Source organism: Vicugna pacos, chromosome 19 (genome assembly GCF_048564905.1).
Source record: "Vicugna pacos chromosome 19, VicPac4, whole genome shotgun sequence".
Lineage (NCBI taxonomy): Eukaryota > Metazoa > Chordata > Mammalia > Artiodactyla > Camelidae > Vicugna > Vicugna pacos.
In genome coordinates this window covers 30,305,813-30,321,833 of record NC_133005.1, presented here as the reverse complement: position 1 = coordinate 30,321,833, position 16,021 = coordinate 30,305,813, and the positions used below count along the sequence as shown (strand labels likewise).

Here is a 16,021-nt window from a genome sequence, read left to right as displayed (position 1 = left end):
AATATTTGTTGAATGATGAACTCAGGAGTGGCCAAGCTCATCCAGTCAGACTCACTGATTTACAAAGCGGCCCATGCAAGGAGTTCCTGGGGGCTTGATATCAGTGATGTCCCAGTAAATTGACCCATTTCACAGATTAGGTAACAGGCCTCCTGCCTCCAGACTGAGCTGCCTCAGACAAAGGAAGAGCGTTCTGGGAGATCAGGCTTCCTTCCACCCTGTATGCCAATTCTCACGAGGCTTGGTAGGGAGGTTGGAGAATCAGGGCTTGGTGAAACTGTGTGTGGTCTCCCCAGCAAGGACACTGACCAGACCGAGTGCTGCCCGGACAGCAGCGTTTCCAGGCACACAGCCCGGAGCCGGGAGTCAGGAAGCAGGGTCCTGCAGGTGTAGCTGTGGGACCCAAGGGGAAAATATGAACATCTCTGATAATGTCACCCAATCATCACGAGGATTAAGCGAGATCATGCAATTCAAGCACCAAACAATAGTAGCAATGGATTATAACACACTGAATAAAAGAAGAATTTCTGAGTCCATAAAGTCAGAGATAAATAAATAAATTTATAAACAGATGAGGGGAGGGAGATCTTCTTATTGTATCCTTATAGCAGAATGCCAACTGGGAAATGTAGGAGCGGTGTTGGATTTAGAAAAATCCATCATTGTGCCCCCATCACAGTAATAACCGATTCAGGCGAGAACCATCAATAGAGACTAAAACGAATGAGTACCAAGATATCTACGTACTTCCAAGTATCGCTCCACAAATCACTTATGGATAACGGAAGGAGAATAGTATCTCCACAGTGGAGAAGCCTGGGGTCACCACATTAACCAAACGCCTGAGGACAACATCACCAGTAGTGGGAGAGATACGACGCCCTGAAAAAGGCAAACCACTTCTGTGGTATTTCAGCCCCAAAATCCATAACCTGAATCTAATCATGAGGCAACAGACTGAGGGACCTTCTAAAAAACAACTAGTCGGAACTCTTCAAAAAGCGTCAGGGTGGGTAGTGAAGGACAAAAAGAGGGGATCTCTCCGAAACTGAAGGTGTCTGGAGGCACAACCAGTCAACAACCAGTCAATGTAATATGTGATCCTGAGATAAGAAAATAAATGACTGTAAACAGCATTCATGGGAGAGCTGGCAAAATTTGAATACAGATCAAGAACTAAAATAATGATATTGCATCTATGTAAATTTCCTGATTGTGACTGTTACAATGTGATTATGTAAGAGAATGTCCTTGCTCTTAGGAAATACACCCTGAAGTCTTTTAGGTTTAAGGGGGAAGTGAGACAATGGGTTGGAGGCCTTGGCTGGGTACAGAGACTGGATACAAGGCTACTTTCTTGGGTGTTCCCAGGAAATGTGCTCCCGGCTGGAGGAACTCAGCCATTTGATTGGTGCTGCTATGCCCTGCAGGCAGATAGGGGCTACCTAAAATTAACCCTCAGAGCTACGTCACCAACCTGTCCTGGCTGGGGAGTGGGGGTTCTGGTGCATTACAACCTCCACATCATCCCTCCCCCACGCCATCAGCTCGCCATCACTCAGAAAACGAGCCAAAGACATAATGTTCTTCTGTTTATGTACTATCTGTGCTCCCAGTCAAAACCCACTAGAAAATACATCGAAACAAAATTAACTTGACAGGGAAATGGATATTTGAATGAAGCTTCTGCTTAAAACAATAATTTATCATGTTCCTTCATACGTCTCCACAAAACCAGGATCACGGGTGGTTTAGCTGAAATGAGGGAATTCATTACTCCCTGGAACATCTCTGGGAATCATTTCACAGGGGGTGGGGACTGTGGGGAAAGAGCGAGGGAATAGACATCCACCAAGCTCCCCAAACCTGCCAGGTACTGTTAAGCCCTTTTTATGCACAGCCTCACTAAACCCTCACAGTGACCCTGGAGAAAATGGCCAGTGCTCGACTTCACAAACGAGGACGCTGGGACTCTTTAGAGTCTGAGCGCTGAGCTAGAGGTCACCTGGGTAGGAAGTGACCAGCCAGTTTTCCAAGGTGGGGAGAATCACCGTTACTGTCATCAGGCTGGAACAGGCTGCCTTACCCCCTGTCTAGCTTCCTGACCCCCTAGGAGAGCCAAGTCTATTTCTGGGGGTGTGGAAAGCCACAAACCCTGTCTTGCAGTTAAGAGCCCTCAGCCTGGTCCCAGGACACACACCCTCCTGGGCACTCTTACAGATGTCTGGCAGATGTTGGGTAACCCAGACAAAGTGGAGGGGAGTGAGGAGCCCCAGTTAGAGGGTTCAAGAAGGCAGTTCATATCATTTCCTCCCTCATTCATTCATCCTGCAAACACAAGTTACATACCTACTATGTGCTGGACGCTGGGGAAGTAACGTGGAGCTTAGGGTCTAGAGTCTCAAAATCTGGTCCCTGAATCAGCAGTATTACTTGTGAAGTTGTTAGAAATGCAATTTCTCTGGCCCCATCCCAGACCTACTGAGTCAGAAGCTCAGGGAGAGGGCCCAGCAGTCAGTGCTTTAAGGAGATTGTCAGGAGATACTGGTACATCCTGAGGTCTGAGAGCTACACGCCTGGGCACGTAGAATAGTGACAGGCTCTGGTAACGACAGCGAGGGAGAGAGGTGCTTGATAACTTTGAGGCTCTGACCATCATAAACCGAGCCAGGGCTGCAGGGAGATGCCCTTCCCCCTTCCACCCTGTCTGGAACCTGGTCTCTCTTTGCCTGGGGCTGAGCAGCTTTATGGAATATCCAGCAAGTACCCCACGGCCCAGCTCAGCCTGGGCACACTGGTCCTGCTGGGAGCCCAGGGGTGCCCTGAGGGACCCAGGATGGGGTCAATTGACAGGAAGGGAGTCAGCGGGGCCTGAAGATAGAAAACACCTTCTTAGGCTGTGTTGTCCTACAGAAAGTTGGGGGAGGGGTTTACTGAGTCAACCAAAATTTGCAGGAATCATCGATTCAGTCTGATGGCATCAAAAACTGAGCAGGATGTTTGGGTAGTATTTGGGCAATAGCTCACAAATTTTATCTTGCCGAAGAAATCAGACAGGGAGTTTATCAAATGTTCAGACTGCCAGGCCACACCCCCAAGCTGATTCTGCGGCAGGTCTGGGGGAGGCCCCAAATTTGCATATCTTACACCCCCAGGGGAATCTCAGTGCAACTGGTTTGAGGAACACCCTTTGAAAAACACTGTCTTGTGAGATGTGGCCACTGGGGCCTGCTCCCAGCTCCAGTCACATGCCCGGGCTTATCACCCTACGGCTCTCGGCTTCAGGGCTTCAGGGCACCTGGAGACAGGTCTGTGGTTTGGGACAGGCTTCTCGGAAGGGAGTGAGTAACTGCTTTCATCTGATGGGTGATGGCAGGGATGAGAAGGGCCTTTAGCCTGGCTGGGGAGTGGTTAATGGCACTCTGAACAACAGAGAAATAATGAAGCCTTTCTCATTTCATAAAAGTTGCTTTGAAATCTAATTAGAATATGAAAGTTGAGATCTCAGGCTATTTTTAAACAAAGCATGAGTTCAGCAGGAATAATCAATGCTGGAGCTGTGAGCTGCCCGTCAGCCTTCACTAGGGCAAGTAGCGCCCTTCCTTCGGGAAGAGTCCTGGATGATGGGGCAAGTGGACGGAGAAGAAAAGGACCCGAGTTAGACTGAGACAGAGCTCCGTGATGTGGGGCACAGTTAGGGGGAGAGACATGGAAGGTCATGAAATCTCCAGAACCTCTCAGATGTCCCACCTGGCACCTCAAGGAAAGAGGCTGGAGTGTGGATGATGTGTGACCTCCTCTGCTTGATTAGACGAAGCAACTACACTGAACTTCCACTGTCCAGGAGAGAGAGGTGTGGGGGTGGCTTTAACGAAAAAGAGAACGAACTTTTGGGGCCAGATCCTAAATCACAGCTCCACCCTGCTCGCTTACTCACTGTGCGATTTGACACATCTTGCAACCTTTCTAAGCCTCAGTTTTCCCATCTGTAAAAAGGTGATATTAACACTGGCCTTGAGGATGATGAAACGAAATGTTAACAGCAGTCACAGCTAACACGTGTGTGCTTTATGTGCACCTGTTATTTCAGTTGGTCGTTAGGACCGCCCATGAGGTTCAGGGAATGGAGGGCTTTGCCTTATTGACTGCAAACGGAGCCTTCAGGATAGCGTCTGCTACAGAGCAGGTGCTCTGTGAATATCTGCTTCCTTCCTGGGGTAGGAGGTGGGGACGGGAAGGAGGCTCCTTTCCCGAGAACTGAGCACTCCCGTCAGTACCACTTCCCCAGCAGACAGTGGTAGCTGATTTCTTAAGTCTCCTGAGCCAGAGTGAGTCTTCTAGAACCCCCGGCGGGATATTTCTGATCCTGCGGCTGCACCTGGCAGGGCAGGCAGATTTGGTAGCACCTGCATGAGCCCCAGGGGCACAGGACCTGAAGACGCTCACGTGACCACTGTGGGGCCGCTTCCTGGGAACATCCCACCCAGATTTGCCTTCCTTGAAGAACAGTAATGCAAAAGGCCATTTTTCACTTTTAAATAGCTTTCATTCTATGTCTTAATAAATGCCCGTTTGTTGATTTGTGTAAGCATGATGTGGGAAGTCTGCAAATGGATGTAATCTGCACCGAGGGCACGTGTAAGCACCAGTGAGCACTTTTGAATAATGAATCCCTCCCGTAAAAGACGGACGCTATTCATAATAATTCCTTGCTTTTCTCATTTTGCCGTGTACAGTAGCGATTAATCAATTTGCAATGTTATGTCACCCGCAACAAATTGCTGGCACCAAGACAAATTTATTGCTTTATGATAAAAGAACTTGTTTAGGTAGAAATAAATTAAATTTGGGGGGCTGTTCTTTGGGCTTGGTGTTCACATAGGTGACCCATACAGAGTGGGCTGGGGGCGGTGAGAGGTCTTGGTGATTCCTGCAAGAACTTGGCACCTGGAGAGGAGTAAAAGCAAGAGGGTGTATGCTCAGTGGCTGACACCGAGACGGTAGCTCCGATGGAAGACAGTAACATCGAGAGCTCCCAGGAATGTAGGAGCGTGTACTGGGCTCTCTGTGTCAAGAAGTGTAATTTAGAGCTTTGCACAGAGAGCTTTGGACAATCAGCAAGGCTCCAGGGAAACACACCCTCTTCTCCTTCTGTATTTCACTCAGATAAGATCCTGATTTACTTCAAGTTGGCAGAAGGGAGCCTATATTCTAGGAACTTAAGAGCAAAAGAAATTTTCATTATTGGAACTGGAGATGAGTTTCAGAGATCAAAGTGTGACAGAGGTCTTGATGCTTCCGTGTATCTGGGCTGCTGATGTACTAAAATACTGGGGGAGAAAAGGCCAAAATGATGTCACCAAAATTGTGGTGTAGTAAATGTTACATTTAACAAAGGAATGCTTTTAACCCATGCAAAAGTTAATTCTGTGTAAATGTGCTGTGAACACAGACACTGTTAAAGCTTCCATTTGAATTCCTCCACAGTATAAAGACCGGGCTGGATGGGTTGCCTTCATGGCAAGGGTGACCTGGGGACATGCGATCTCATTCTCCGTGTCACATGCCTAGAAAAGGCGTTCAGAGACAGGAAGCGTTTTTCCCGAGGACAGAGTGAGGGGGTGTGGAGAAGCATCTGACGCCCAGGACATCACACACGTTTGTCATTAATTTATATTCCATTAATTTGGAATCTGGAGTGGAATCAGGGGCGGATGCATTCATCCTGACCCCTCCTCCAACACACACACAGCACACATGCACGAGTTTGGAACGGGTTTTTTTCTTAAGGCATCTGATTGTCTAACATGATTGTGAAAAGCAGGTTTCAATTAGGAATGATGTTGGTTCCATCGCCCACGTAAGTGGATTTCTCTGGCCCAGCTCATCAAAATCCATGCCTTTCTGCTCTTAAAGCAGGCTCTGGAACCACCTCCTGGAGTATCTTGCTATACATGGTCTACCTGCCAGGGAAAGCCAGCGCCCCAGTGGCTTTCTTCGGCCATGGCCTCTGTCATCCACATTTCAGTTTAGCCTTGGCAGAGGACAGGGCAGGGACAGGGGCACAGAGGCCTGTTTGGAGAAGCTTCTGCAGCCTTTCTGCAGTATCTGAGCAGCCTCTTGGCTGTCCCCCAACCTCGATGCCCACAACCAGAGCCCCATCAACACTGGGCAGCACAGAACTCAGACCCTTCTCCGGTACCGTCACCACTGCCTTGGGGCCGAAGGGATCCGAAGGGGTGCACGGCAGCCCCAGCCCCAGTGTATGCTGGACTCACCTGGTGACGGCTTCTTTGTTTCCCACTGTGCCTGCTCGCTGGGCTCCAGTCGACACAGGTCCTGGCTGGGGCAGCCAGCATCCTTCCTGCGCCTGGCTGAGCCTGCCCATTCCCTGAACGCCTCCTCAGCTGGGGGTCCTGCCAGGACTTCCCGCCCTCTGTGGGGTTGGGTTGCCCCTGCTCCCGCTGCCCGCCTGCTGGCTAATTCTGATTATTTCTCTTTCTCCTTGCTCTCTTGGGCGCCTTTATTCCTGACCGTGCATTTTCTCTGGGCTCAGGATTAAAAAAAAAAAAAAAACCCACACTGCTAATATCCTTGTCAGCCTTTTCCTGAATCATTGCCGTGCGGCTTCAGGGAGCCACGGGCCAGTGCCTTTTGGCCAGCAGACTCTGTCCCTGGGCCTTCCTGTCCTCGGGGTCCTGGAGCCCCCATGTGGGTCTCATCATCTTCTGAAGGCAGCACTCAGGGGCCCAGATCCTCCGAGAAATGCTCAGGTGGGGGAGGCGGGGGCAGAGGGGCTGAGAACTGAGAACTGAAAATCCAGCTGAGTTTTTCCATCTCACAGGTGACTTCTCTCAAATGCTATTTAAAAAAATTTTGTAAAGTTCTTTCCTCTACATGGTCTCATTGGCTGTTATTATCCCTGTTTTACAGATGAGGAACCCAAACCTCAGAGGACTTGGTGATTTGCTTGAAGTTGTGCAATGACTGAAGGTCAGGACTCCAGTCTCCACGTGCATAACTCAGGTATGGGAGGAATAATCCCCCCATCTGGCAAATGAGGAAGCTGAGGGTCACGCTGCTGAAAGGGCTGGTCTCAAATCACGTAGCTGTAAGAGGTGGCTTTAGCAGTGGTTTTCAGGCACCACCTTGCGGTCCAGGCCAGTGCCCGTCTCTGGGCAGGGGTCTTTCCTTCTGTTTTGTACATGAAAAGCCAGGTCAGCCCAGGCTGGGAAACTCCCATCAGAAGATACCTGAAAGTCCCAAGTTCAAGAGTCCAAGGCACGTGAGGGGCTGTCTGGGTCCACCTGTCTCCTCGCGTGCACGGAGGGCCTGGTGGGAAGCACACGGTTACATTTCCAAGGAGGAGGCCAGTTGACTGCTTTAGCTCATCATGCTATATTCCCTGAATGGTGTCACCATCTCTGTCTGCTCTGGGGACAATAGACTAAATATGACTCTGGTTGGTAATAAAGGTTTCTGCAGTTCTGATTCTGGCTCATCGCATCAGAGACTCAGGAAGAAGTTTCCATTTAGCAAATGCCCCCTCCTCCAGGCAGCCCTCCCTGGCTCTTCAGGACAGCGCAGACGCCCTCCCACTAGGGTCCTGCAGCCCATACTTCTCTGAATGGTCATAGTTCTGTTGAGAGGGCCCACTGTTCCCACGTCCTCCCTCACCTCAGCTGAGCTGCGGCTGTTAAGCCTCTCCTAGAGGCATGGCACCTGCGCGTGTCCATAGATGCACAGATACATGGACACCCATGTGCCCAGGTACAGTCGCTCACACACAAGCCCACCACCATCATCCTCTCCTGAGACACAGCTACACACAGAAACACTGTCCCACACGTCACACTCACATATACACACACAGCCTGCAGAAAAACACAGGCCTGCTTAGAGTCTGTGCGCATCTGTACAGACCACTGTGTCTGGGACTTCCCCCTCCCCTCCCCTTGCTATTCTCCCAGGGAAGAGGCTGTGGTGACTCTCTGGCCCATGAGGAGTGGGAACTTGGCCTGCTCAGGCCCCTAACTTTTTGGGCACCAAGTTCTGAGAACACTGAGAACTTTCTGGACAAATAGCTGGGGCCTGTCTTTATCGTCTTTCCCGGATGGGCCAGCCTCAATTATCTCCAGGGGGCATCTTCCCGCATCCCACTCCCCATCAGATAGGCTCCCTTTCTGAGGGCCCTCGGGGCCCTGTTACCACCTTGCCTTGCCATCTCGGCATTTTCTCAATAACTCGCCAAGGTCAACTGTTGCTCACTCAGTAATTTTTTCCCCTATCACATCTGAAGCTCTGTTTTCCCTCTGGACAAATACCTTCTGATCCTTTGCCTGCCCCTGGGTTGGTGGCTTAATGGGACAGCAGGCAAGAGAGGGAAGGAAAAGCCAGGGTCTCTGCTGAACTCTGGTTTGTCCCCTGCCACAAATGTACTGTGAGTCCTAAGAGGAGGTCACAGTGACAGACCATGGACCATGGAGTCTGACCGGCATGGGCTTAAACCCCAGCTCTGCCCCTTCCCAGCTGTGTCACTGTGGACAGTCATTGGCCTCTGTAAGCCTCAGTTTCTGCATCTGTAAAGTGGGCATAACCATTTGAAACTTACAGGGTTAAATGCATGTAAAAAAAAAACCACTTGCTAAATGACAGAGTGCTCTACAAATGTTAGATGTCCTCATGGCCTCTTAGGTCTCTCTTAGATTCAGGCAGGGTCTGAGTGGTGATTCAAAGAAGGCTTAGCCTCCAGCCTCCAGCCTCTAGCCTCCAGCAGGGGCTGAGCAGGGGTCTGGGTCTCTCTTACAAAGCAGGAGAGAGCTAGGTAGGAAAGCAGTTCCCTTCACTGGTGTGAGCTGCCCCCAGCTACCTGTCATTGATCAGTCATTGCCTGTAAGGTCCTGGAAACTACCATTTTCCTATGAAACTGGGAGGGAGAGAACTTATAAATAAGGAGCCCTACATGAATAGGGGCCACAGCTGTGCTGGTCATTTTTAAACATATTATCCCATTTAATCTCAAAACAATTGGCAAGGGAATAACTATTACAAATGAGGACACTGAGGCTCAGATAGTTAACATAGCTCCTAAGTGGCTGAGCTGGGAAAGGAACCCTTGATTTCTGACGTCAGAGGATGGGCTGCTCCCCACCCTCCCGGCCACCTTTGGAGTGTGATTTTGGATTGCAGCGATGAAGCCAGCTTCCTTGTCCTCAGAGGCAAGATGCTGAACAAATCCATATTGTAAGCAGTGCTTACAGCAAATCTTGCTCTGCAGGACAGTTCAGACAAAGACCTAGTTTATGCAGCTGAATATGAAATATGGCTCGTGTCTTAGGACATTTGTATAAAAAGACTATTTCTTTGCTGTCACAACCTCAAAGCCACCTCTTATGGGAGTACTGCCTTAATACCAGAGGCTGATCTGGAAGGCGGGAGACTGGAGAGTTTTTTCCATGAACTTCTTGGGGGGCCTCGGGTCAATTTCATTCTCTCTCTGGGCCTCTGTTTCCCTACTAATAAAAGAATATGGTTTTCTACGGTGATTTCTCTGGGTCACTTTTAATCCCCTCCAAACCACAGCTATACCCTCCAATGTAGAACTCATGTCGGATCAGCAAAGTATGTTTTTCCAACTTGTAAATTCACTTGCTAGAAAATCCCCACAAAGGTCGATTACCGTCAGTGGCATGTGGCTAACGCATTTAGAAAAACCAAGAATAATTCATGTCAGGTATAGAAACCTAGGTAGAAATGGCTGCCCAAGCTTTTCTGACTCGATCATGTTCAGAAGAGAAGACTTTTTGGCCTCTGAAGTTCCTTGTCACTGCTTTGAGCTCTGGCTCTCTCTCATTTTGAGGAGGCAGCCAGGTTCCGGGTCTCAGGTGAACTGCCTACCTTTGTCCCTGCCTGAGGTGACAGGAAACCTTTACAGGACCCTCCCTTCTTCCAGAAACACGAGTACAGGGGTGGGCAGCAGCCTTAGCCTCCTGGCTGTGAGGGGGGCTTCTGCTAAGGAAGACACAACCCTGGAAGTGCATTCTCCTGGCTCTTTCTTTTGGGGAGTAGCGGGGTGGGTGGTGGCGGAGGAAGGGCACCAGCATCCACTTACGGCTACCAACAAATCAGTCTGTTGACAGAGCCGCTCTCCTTGCGTGTCCACTGAAACACCGATCCCCGTGCGGGATTCAGGCTGACCGGCTCTATTGGCCAAATGCAAATGCATTAACCTTACAATTGGGTAATCTAATAAAAAGGATCAATGGTCTGATACGGTGCTTATGGAGTCATTTACTGCAAGCGAGAGCAATTTAGCCAGGACCCAGACCAGCGGCTGGGGGATGCAGGAGGAAAGCTCAAGCCAGCCAGTGGTCCTTGCTGACTTCCCATCTAAGCCCCCGCTGCCCAGAGATGCTGGGCTGAGTGGGCGAGGGAACGAGCCGGGGTGCGCACCGTTCATTACCACCGCTGTAATCACTTAGGGGTTCAATTAAGTATAAATCATTAGTGGTATTTCAAGTTACTTTATCCAGGCCGGCGCATAACACACTTGACTGGCGGTGGGGAGCTTTCTGTGACTAGATTTAGCGAGCGAGCGAACAAGGCAGTCATATGGGTTTTTCTGCTATGAAATTGATAAATGAAGCGGGCATTGGAGGTGCAGCAGTAATTTCTGTGGTGCAGCCAAGTGCTCGCTCCCTTGTGTCCTCCAGAGATGAGGGCATGGGCCCCTTTAATGCGGCAGCTTTCCCCTGAGGGCCCCAAAGCCAGGCTGGGCTGCCGCCCTTGAGTTTATTTTCTTGCAGAGAGAACTTCCCAGGGCCAGCCTTGGTTCATTAGCAGGAATATACCTGGGGAGGGGAAAAAAAAAAAAGGAGAAACGGAAAGAAAAAAGATTCCTTCACCCTCGTTCATTCTGATAAACGCTGATTCTTTGATCATTTCTTTGGAGTAGCAAGCAGGCAGCGCAGGAGGGCAAACCTGGGCTGTCTGGGCAGCTGGATCCCCTCTTCCCCGGAATGCAGTGGTCCCCAGTGGCCGGCATCCCTGTCTGGAAAGCATATTTTCTCCTAATCGGTTTTACAGCTCTTTTAAAGTAATATGTCAGATCATTTTCCCCATATACATAGTTAATGAAAGTAACCCTACAAATTCATTTTAAATAGATGGAAGTTGTTATAACCCTGATCCAGAATTTATTACGTTCATTACAATCTTGCTGAAGTAGGTAATGTAATGGACTATTACTTTTATTATCTTTTTAATCCCTCAAAATTATTAGGAACTGACTAATATTTGGCATCACCCTGTTAATGTTTAAACAGAAATTGATACTTTAATTCATCTAATAAATGATGGGGCACTTTGAGTGGAAACAAAAGCCTGATGGGGTTTATCTCGATCAGACCCAAAGACTTTTAAGTGGGACTCACGGGTTTGAATGCAATTATTTCCAGGCAGGATATCTTCATCAAGTACTCAGGAAGGACAGAGGAGCGGAGATGGAGATAGTGACAGAGAGACCCAGATGGACGGCGACGAAAACAAGGCAGAAAAGTGAGAGGGAGAGGAATTCTGCTCACACATCCGAGTTCTAATTGCGATTCACAAAAAGCTCCGATTTGAGCTGATAACCACGCTAGTGAGCTCTCTCTGTCTTTTCCTTCTTGCCTTCGTCCTCCCCTTCCCTCCTCACCAGATTAAAAAGATTTTTCTTTCCAACCATCCCTGTGTTAGCAATCAGCTTTATGGCCAAGAATTCTCAAGTGCTCTAGAATCCGTGCGTTGCCGAGACAAATGATTGGGTCACATTCTCCTAGCGAGGAGTGGAGACCCTGCTTGCTCCTTGGAAGATAATGATGGCTGCTCAATTTGCAAATTACCAGATCTCCCTGTGCAATGGGAGGGGGCGGGAGGGGGCATCCTGTTGTGTCTCTCCTGGAAGCGGCTGGGCCATGCGTGTACCCTCCAGGGTGCCCCTGGACTGTTTTCTGCCAGAAGGGTGACAGGTGGGATTTAGGAGAAATTGCTCTCTTGTGCTTTCTAGTTTTTACAAGGCAAAATGCAACGCTAGACACCTAAATTAAAAAAAAAAAATCTGTTAGTTCTAACAGAGTGAAAGGCAAAAAGTACTTCCCTTTCTGGCTTGATAATAAAAGATGAAGGGAGGGGCCTTTGGGGGAGGAAAAGCTGGCATTTTGTGTCACTCCAAGGCAAGGGTGTGTTTTCTAACAAAGAAATCTTCCAGTTAGCAAAGTCACAAATTAGCACAGAGAAGCTCATTAGAATTGAAAGCTGCTCTGCTGTGTATCGTGGCATTGCTTTCTCTCAACGCCCCGGGTTTCCAGGGCAAGAAAAGTATTGATTAAATTGACTCAGCGTGAAATGCGTCTGGTTTGTGCCGACCCGAAAGGAGACGGCTTCCCGGCTTTCCTGGCAGCAGGACTTGCCAGGGGTCCCGTGAGCTGGGGACCGCGTCCCGCCGGCCCGTCCACATGCGCAGCTGAGTCCTGCCCATCACTGGGCTAAAACCTGTTTTAATCAATGGAGGGGAAACCAGCCTTTAACTCAGTTAGCTCCTGCCGCCTTATAAATCGTGCTGGTTGCTTTCGTCAACGCTGAGCTGACAAGGGCTATGTGTCGTTTGGGGCTTGATAAAGAGACTAAAAGACAGCTTCTCAGCATGTTTATTTTTAATAGACATAAAAAATGAAAACAGAGGCTTTCTTAACTCTTCCGAACCCTCGTTGACAGAAAAATACTGAGTGTAGGGAAATACGGACCGAGAGCCTGGAGTGGGAGGTTTCTCGTTTGTTTTGTTTTGTTTCACCAAGATACTCTTGTGAACATGAGGACAGCTTCAGAACTAAGAAGGGCTGGGCTCCTGAAAGCGCCACCACTCCCCTCCCTGACATGAAGTGTCCGAGATGCAGCGATGTCCTCTGGGCGCCCCGTTCCGGCTCCGTCTTTCGGGTACAAGACACTCCGTCTATTCCTACCTCACCCCTTAGAAATGCCGCACTGAGAATGGGAAGTCATGTCTTCTGAGGTGCGTCACTGGAAATCAGCTCCCCTTCCTATTTTTAAACCTTTATTTAATAGAAATAAATCCTCCCGGCTGCTTTACTAGATCTGGGTGGCACTAAGATAATTTCAGAGACCATCAAAGCAGAAAGAATATTCCTTCAAAAGCCAATTAAAAAAATAGTCACAATAAACGTGGCAAAGAGCTAATGTCCTTAATACAAAAAGAGCTCTTTCAAATTGGTAAGAAAGGTAGCAAGATTCTACGAGTAAAGTGAAGAAAGTGTATGAAAAGAATTTACAAAAGAAATTCAAGTAGCTAATATTTGTTGAACATTTATTATCTACCAAGTGTAATGTACATGGGCTCTCTCATTCATCTTAACAAAGACCCTGTGAAGTAGGTGTTATTGTTCTCATCCCTGTTAAGAAATGAAGAACAATAAGGCTTTGAAAAGTTAGTCAGTCAGTCCCAAATTATACAGACTGTAGGTGGAGAGCCAGGATTCAAGACCAGGCAGCTTGATCTAGCATGAACTTTTAATTGCTCTGCTGTAATCCCACAAATCCACAGATATAATCATGCAATAAAGTTAAAATATCTTCCAAATTTTCTTCAGTAAACTTGTTTTACTTGTCATCAGGGGTGGGAGACATCTTCCATGACTTTTAAAAGTCAACTTCCCCTATATCTCAGACCTAATGGAGACAAACTGCTGAGCCCCAGGACCAGGTTAACCTAAGACACTATGTGCGTTGCTTCCTGCATAGGCCTGGGACAGCCAAAAGCAACCCTGTGTGTTCTTCAGCAATTTGAGTCTCCCCATCATCTGTTATACCCACTCATGGGGTTACCATGAAGATAAAATATGTATAAAGGCCTTAGAACATGCTGGCGCAGCGTGAGCTCTCAGTAAATGTAAATAGTCGTAATGATAGTAACACGTTAACGATGTGGCTTTTGTTTTGTTAGTAGGAAGGAGGGGCTGAGCATCCAGCAGGCACCTAGAGGTGTATGTAGACTGGCTTGTCCAGGGATACGGCTGAAAGCATCTTCTATTGATGCCCACCTTTTCAGTCCTAGATCTGGGCTTCTGGTGCAGAGGCTAAGGGGGTGCTCTCTGGATGTCCCATGGACCTATATGCAGACCCTCATTCAACCCCCACTTCCTGGTCGTCTTCTTGAGGCCAGGCCCTGGGCTGAATCTTTTCACATAAAGATGTTCTCCCTACAACATGGGAAAGCAGGCTTCATTAGCATCTCTGCTTTATGGCTCAGACACTAGAAATCGCTCTTCTGGATCATGAAGCCAATAAGCGGCAAAGCTGAAACTGGCACCTCTATTGGTCACGCTCCAGAAATGGCTGAGATGTACAGCAAGCATGGCTGAGAACACAGGCTCTGGAATCAGGAAGATCTGGGGTTTTGACTTGCTATGTGCTTCAAGCAAGTAATAAAGGAGCCTAAATATCAGTTTGCTTATCTGTAAGATGGGACAGTACTGTATCTCACTTAGACCAAGAAGCCAGAGGTTGTATGTCATACCATTATTTGGTGTCACACTAGGAAATTTGATGTCACTGCTAATTAAACTATGATACGGTAAGAACTCTCTTACCCCTTAGAAGTCTAGTTTATGCTTATGGAAAGAGCTCTTGAATTTATTTAGACATAGATTTTTTTTATCATAAGGCTTTTGCACATACATGAAAAAGAACATACGAATGAAATAGTTCATTTAAGGTATTCCTAAATCTTCTTCATATTCTGGGATTGACTCACAATTGTTATGGTCCACATTTTTCTATACACTACCGTCTTCTCTGACATCACAAACATCACTGGTAGCATTTCTTTAAAAACCACCCTCTATTTTCTTCTGGATTTTAAGCACAGAAACCCATTCTGCAAGTTTTGATGTGTGTCCCCAGACATGACAGTGACATCAAAACCGCTGCCAGGCTGAAAGTGATTGTAAAAACATCTCAATTTCAGAGATGTTAAAATAGGGGAAAGAAAGTGTCCATCTTAGAAATGATGAAATGTAGTTGCTACTTTATAGGGTTGCTAGGAGGATTAAATGAGGCTGTGTTTGTAAAGGACTTAAACAAAAGATGGGACACACAGTAGGTGCTCAGTATCATCAACATCAACAGCATCGTCATCTGTTTTGTCACATCACCATCACTCTTCTGTTCTCTGAGAAGTATTGCAAATACATGTGACCCGTAGAATCTTCCTCCAGACTCCTGAGCCAGCGTGCAGGCTGACGAACCACTGTGTGCTTGGATAAACCTTGTCCCATGTCCGTTTCTGTCTCTCTCTGTCCCTGCCTGCTCCTCTCTGTGTCTCCTTTCCACCCCTTCCCCAGCTCTGCTGCAAATAAATGGCTCTGTCACTCCTTCTCTCTTGTAGGTGTAGAGTGAATAGAAGTGTCTTTTTGAACAGCTTGTTCTGTTTGATACATTCCTGACCGGCCCAGGAGCAGCGTCCTGTGCTCCCTTCCCTTCTGCTAGAAGATCTGCTCTCATGGTTAACGATTTCCAGGACTGTACTGGGCCACCAGCACTCCAGCCCCCAGTAGAGGCGGCTAGGCTGTGCCCTCTGGAAAGGGCTGCTGGCTGTCTTGGAGGATATGTTGGTCCTGCCCCTGGGGGCCGGAGGCAGACCGGCTTAGGGTCTGCCTAAAAAGAAACCATTTATTCTCACTTATGGTTCTTTAAAACAGAAGTTCACAGCTTTTATGATGAGCCTTCTACATGCATTTAATGACATTAGAGTATTTGATTATGTGCATTAAGAAGAGGTCTGAGAGCTCTCTTATGTCCTTCGTTTTAAGTGTATTTTAACTGCCTACAATGAAAGGAACAAGACAAAAAACGAGCTGTGGCAGCATCTTCATAAATTCTGAGCTGTAACTGACACACCTTTGCTGGCACCGGGAACGGTCCCGGCAGGTGGACACAAGGAAGGAGAACAGGGGAGTTTCTGTTT

At 48.0% G+C, this 16,021-nt stretch overlaps 2 long non-coding RNA genes across 3 annotated transcripts in view; one reads left to right on the top strand and one right to left on the bottom strand.

Moving 5' to 3' along the window:
• Positions 1-16,021, top strand: part of LOC140687293 (uncharacterized) — a 193,690-nt gene that overhangs the window by 147,582 nt on the left and 30,087 nt on the right. For both annotated transcript variants that reach the window (XR_012061490.1, XR_012061491.1), the window contains exon 4: positions 6,937-7,029. This is a non-coding gene — a long non-coding RNA (uncharacterized lncRNA). The remainder of the gene's footprint in view (positions 1-6,936; positions 7,030-16,021) is intronic.
• On the bottom strand, positions 10,511-11,750 carry LOC140687291 (uncharacterized). The gene is made up of 2 exons (XR_012061487.1): positions 11,436-11,750; positions 10,511-10,853 (listed from the first exon to the last, which is right to left on the bottom strand). It is a non-coding gene; the product is annotated as an uncharacterized lncRNA (long non-coding RNA).